At 45.4% G+C, this 5,744-nt stretch overlaps 1 non-coding gene across 1 annotated transcript; it reads right to left on the bottom strand.

Moving 5' to 3' along the window:
• Positions 1 to 4,511: 4,511 nt before the first annotated feature.
• LOC120093438 (small nucleolar RNA SNORA17) lies at positions 4,512 to 4,644 on the bottom strand. Its single transcript, XR_005486498.1, has one exon. It is a non-coding gene; the product is annotated as a small nucleolar RNA SNORA17 (small nucleolar RNA).
• Between the last annotated feature and the right edge of the window lie 1,100 nt (positions 4,645 to 5,744).

The raw sequence follows: 5,744 nt of genomic DNA, 5'->3' as shown, positions 1-5,744 counted from the left end.
ATAAGACTTCAGTAGCACAGATTAGTCAGACAACAAGTTACTTCATGAAACCAAAAAGATCTATACAGCGAAGGAAACAGTGAGGTGAGTGACTAGGCAGCCCACAGAGTAGGAGAAAATCTTTGCCAGCTATTCATCTGACCGAGGATTAGTATCTAGACCATACGAAACACTAAGACACGGAAAGTGAACAAAAGAAATAAAACCATTTTAAAATAGACTGTAGAATTGAATGGAAAATTCTCAAAAGAAGAAATGCAAATGGCTAGGAAACACTTGAAAAGGTGTTCAATACCTCAGGGAAATGCAAATTAAAACTATTTTAAGATTCATCTCATCCCAATCAGAATGGCTGTCATGGATACAAACAGCAAATGCTGGCCTAGACATGGTGAGAGGGGAGCGGTTGTACAATGTTAGAAGGCATGTAAGCTAGGCTGGCTGCTGTGGAAATTAGTCTGCCTGTTTCTTAAAGCAAGACAAAACCAAGCTAGTAATAGAACGGCCTTATGACCTGCTGTACCACCTCAGGGCATGTGCCCAGCAGAATTTATATCTAACTACAGAGATACTTATACATCTGTGTTCACTGAGGCTCGATTCACAATAGCCAGCAAATGTTACCAGTCTAGATGCCCATGAGCAGATGAGTGGAGGGTATGGCACATATGCACAGTGAAATGAATATTACTCCACTGTAAAGAAAAAAATGACAGCATAAGATTTGCAGGTAAATACATGAAATTGGGAAACATTATACTGAATGAGGCAATGTGTGCCCAGAAAGGCAAATAAATAGTAGGTGACTGTTTATGTATAGATGCTAACTTCATTGTGTGTGTGTGTGTGTGTGTGTGTACATGTGTGTGCATGTGTGTGTGTGCATGTGTGTGTGTGTGCATGTGTGTGTCTCTTTAACTTAGAGCACAACTGGAAGCCAGGAAATTAGAAAGGGACCTTTGAGGTAGACATATTAAGGGAGGGATTATAGTAAGTTATACATAAAATGAAAGTAATAGAGATGGAGTACTGGGGGCAGAAAGACATAGGCAGGAAAGGGTACAGGACTATGGGGGAATTATGTATGAACGGAGGGCTAACTCAAAAGATATATGAAAAGCCAGAAAGAAACCCACTGCCTCATAAATCGGAGTAAGAGGGGCAGACTGTTAGAATATAATGAATATATTGAATAATGAATATAAGAGGGTTGAATTACTAAACAGGGTGGGATGAAGGGAGAGCAGGAATAAGCAATTATGAAAAAGCATGTAGAAACCCACCAGTTAATAAGCTAACCTCAACGATCCACTTAAAAACACAATCAGAGGTTACCCCGGGCTCTGAATCAAAGCGAAGTTCACAGTTTTCCCTGGAGCTTTCACTGAACTCCGGAAGCTGTGGTTCCCCGGTGGCTGTGGAACTCACCACAGATGTTTGTAGAGAAATCTAGAAAACGTCTTGCTATCAGGGAAGGTTCTCAAACTTGTTTCTATTTGAATTTTGAAGAGCTGAGAACTTCCACATTAAAGAAGTCTGCTTAATTTTGTTTACTACATAACTTTTTGGAATCACTAGAAAGAAAGGTGTGCTTGTCCATGCATGATCTATAGCTGTCACGCGATAACAGACCAGTTAGGGAGAGAGGGCTCAGTCTACATACACACCCTTTAATGGTAAGGGGGGAGAGAGAGAGAGAGAGAGAGAGAGAGAGAGAGAGAGAGAGAACACAGACCTTACTATAAATTGAAGGTTGTATTTTCTATATATTATTTCCTCTTTGAGAAAGAGATGACAGTTTAATTCATCTTAGATACTGGAAGATCAACATATATGTGTATATTTTGATTTAAACCTAATTTCCTCCTACTGATTTTCATAAACATGAGGGAGAATGCGTCAATTATCCCCGCTATAAAAACTTACTATGTTACGAGAAAATTTCTCTCAGTGACTTCCTTCAGTGCTTTCTCTTGGTACACATCAGTTTGAGTCATCTCAGTTGCCTTTCTTTGAAGTCTCACTAGTTTCAGGGCTTGTTTTGTTTCCTTAGGGTCACTCTAAGGCAACTCTGAAATTCACCAGAAATCAAGAACAAAGGGGAGAGAGACTGAGGGGGCAGAGTGTGCTGAGTCACCACCTGAGTTCTGTCCTCGCCAGGCAGGTGTTGGAAGGGGGCCAGCATCTGTTTCCGGCTCTGCAGTCTGCAGGTATCCCATTTACTTTGGATTAAAAACCATCTCACAGCCACAGATGGGCACTGAAACACAACTCTTGGTCCTCATAGACCTTTCTTCCCCACTCTTAAAAGAAGCCGTCAGAGTAACGTGATGGTGTGAAGAGTCTCTAACAGGATCTCCGTGAGCTCAGTATTACGCACATCACTTCAAGTGGTGACATTTTCCCACGAGGAAAAGAAAACATTGGTGGCAAATTTCAGTCCTGCTAACCTTCGGTAAACATCAACTCGTACAAGCAATTGGCTGCTTCCACATGACCTAAGCTTGTTCTTAGGGAACATGTTGTTACTGGTCCGTTTCTGGGACCCGATTGTCCATGACTATGTCAGTGGAAGAAGGAAAGAGCGTCAGGAGAAGAGTGAGCCTTGGCACATGTCCCCTGTGGGCACGTAGAGTCCAGTTGTCTTGCCCTTGAGTGACATAGATCTCTCTCCGAATCAAAGATTAGTAAATTCCAGAACTAATTTTATAATAAAAAAAAATAAAACCAAGTAATACTTCACTTTTAAATAGGTATTTTCTAAGATATTTGAAAAACTTAATAATTTGTATTTTAAAAGTTTATGGAAATTTTGTTTAAAAACTCTTCGTTGCTTCTTTGTTGATTTCTCATCATGGATCCCAATCCTCCTCATCTCTTCCTGCCTTCTAACCTGCCTCCACCCTTCCACCCTCTCTGAAAACAGAGAAAACATCTAGTTGTGGAGGCTGCAGTGTGCCACAGTGAGTTCCACAGTGTACCTTTTGTCCACACTTCTTTGCTTGCAATTGCTCATTGCAAGGAGCGGTTGGTCTGGTTCAAGGCCTCTTGGCTTCGGCTACTCTCTCAATACTGGAACCTCACTGGGACTCCTATGGGATATTTGTTGCTCTGTGTCATGGAGATCCTGTAGTTTTGGATCTACGGGACCAACCCCTTCACACACTGCAGCAGTTCATAGATTGGGTAGATGTTGGGGTGAGCCAATTCAAATCCCTTGATCTGGGCCTGAGAGGTATCTGAGTCGGTCACTTTGCCAGCTCTCCAGCACCCACACCACCAGGGCCAGCTCTCCTGCTCTGCCCCAGCTAGCTCATCCAACCAGGCTGCAGCCAGCAAGGGGCGGAGCCAGTCTCCAGCTCTCATGCATGTTGGGCTGGCTCATCTGCCCTCACTCCATCAGGGCCAGCTCTATGCTGCCGCAGACCTGCTCTCCCAAGTGCCACAGCCAGTGAGGGCATGGACCTGTTTTCCGAGGGAGGAGAAAAAGGCATTTCTCCTCATTCCTGCCATCGAACGACAGACAAGTTGCGGGGCTAGCTCTCCCATGCTCACATCTCAGGGCTGGCTCACTGTGTCCCTGTCACCAGGGTCAGCTCTACCGTGCTGCCCAGGTGAGGCGCAGGGCCCTCTTTCCTGAGTGCTACAGCCAGTGAGGGACCGGGATAGCTCTCTCACTTTGATGACAGCTCTCCTGCCTGCTGTAGGTTTCGAAGGATACTGGGTGTGGAGGAGGGTCCCTCTCCCTCATCCATGCCACTGCAAGGGAGATGAGTGGCAGGGCCCACTCTCCAGGTATTACAACTGGTTAGGGGTAGGGTCAGCTCTTCTGTTCCTAGGATCCCAGTGCCAGCTCTCCCATGATGCTGGTGAGGGGTGGGGCCAGCTCTGCACAGCCCTAAGATGTCAACATGTTCCTGGGCAGAAGCCCAGGCTAGGGCTGCCCACAAGGCCTTTGGGGTAACAGATCCCTGCTGCTGCAGGGCCATGGACACAGTTGTCCCCAGGTGGCAGCACAGGCCAGGACCCCCCCCCCCCGCCCGCTGTGGCCCCAGGTGTCATCGATACTCACATCAGGCTGTTCCTCACTGTCCTCAAGGCTCCAGTCGTGCCTCTCTTCATTGTTCCCACATCTCTCTGTTTCTCTTCCATTTCTCCACCACTCACTTGTTCCTCATGGTGGTGCTGGGGGAAGGGCGGTGGTCTCTGAGTGTCAGGAGTGGTCTCAGGAGCGCTATGCCCTGCCTGTGCATTAAGGCTCTGGGCAGGAGTCAGCTCAGGCATGGTCTGCCCCCACACCCAGGCCTGCGTGGCACCATTCTAGTGGGGATCTCAGGTGTAGCCCCATGCGGAGTTCATCTTGTCCCGTGCTTGCTCCCCACCCTAGAAGCTTGTTCAGACCCACACAGAACTGTACTAGGAGTTGCCTCAGGCTAGCTCCCTGTCCAGCCTCCCTCCCCCCCGCCCCCCGCACTGGATTGGTGGTCATTCCAGGCTCCCCCTTCTCAGGGAATGTTAGGCTAAGAGTCATTCAGATGTTCACAGTGTCTGAACACTGAGCACAGGCATAGCCCCTCTCCTCTCTGCCACCTACTGACGCACGTGTGACACAGCAGCCGCACTTGCAATGGTTCTAGGGACAGGACTGTTTCCGTATATATCAGGTCTTGTATTTTTTCAATTTAGGATGATTTTTTTTTAAGACTTGGGAATGAATAGATCATGGAAATAGCCAAATGAGCACATTTGCTCCAAATTTCTGGCCACTACGGGGCAGATTCTGATGAAAAATGAATACAGGGCTTGGGAACAAACACTAGTTTTAAAGTTGCGTGGCCTGGAGCTAGTCCCGCCTCATTATACGTGTGACTGTTGAGGCCTGCCCTGCCCCCAGAGCATAGCCATTTTGTTTCATGCCTGCCAGCTATTTCATATTGTTGCTGTAATTTGCCTGCCAGTCATTGACACATAAAAATGACTTGACTCAGAGCAGGGTCATATTGATTACATATCCTGTTATGTTCTGTATGAGGTTTGTTAATCTTAGGAAATCCCACAAAGCTTTATGTCCGACCCATCAAATTAAAGGTCAGTGTGAACTGTTATATCTAAAGTACCTTGAGTCAGAGCTGACCACTGGACAGCACTTCCTGCATTGTGTCAGGCAGCAAACTCTCTTCATAGGACTTTACAGGAAAAAAAAAAGGAGCCTTAAACATCACAGTTTCCTTGCTTTTTAGTGAATTATTTCTCCTTTCAAAATGGAAGAAACACAGAAGGTTCAGGCTGTGAAGTACTCTGAGGAGTATATCTATCAACCTGCAGTGTTGTTGGGGAAAGCATTCCAGGAAGCTCTCCTAAATATTGCTAAAGTAACTAACTTGCTATTTCAACTGAGTTGATAGATACGGGTTTAAACTAAACAGCCTGTAGACTGCCTGTTTTGTGTTCTAGAGGTGTATCAGACTCCAGGAAATTTCTCTATTTGGAAGCTTCAGTCTTTGGAGTTTAGTTCATGAGCCCAGTGTTTGTAATTTGGATAAAATCTGTCTTTCTGTAACAACAATAACAACAATAAACACTTCACCAAGTGTTTGATACTGTTTGTCATTGACAGTGAAGGATTTTGCTGTATGTGTGAAAGAGCTAAGTTAATCAAAATCATCCTAGTTTTTAAGGGGGTAAATTAATGCGTGGAGTCCTCTATGTCAAATGCTTTGATAACTAGGAAATCTAGGAATAGG

Source organism: Rattus norvegicus, chromosome 6, assembly GCF_036323735.1.
Source record: "Rattus norvegicus strain BN/NHsdMcwi chromosome 6, GRCr8, whole genome shotgun sequence".
Taxonomy (NCBI): Eukaryota; Metazoa; Chordata; class Mammalia; order Rodentia; family Muridae; genus Rattus; species Rattus norvegicus.
Note: the sequence above shows the minus strand (reverse complement) of the source record. Positions and strands in the feature narration are given on the sequence as shown.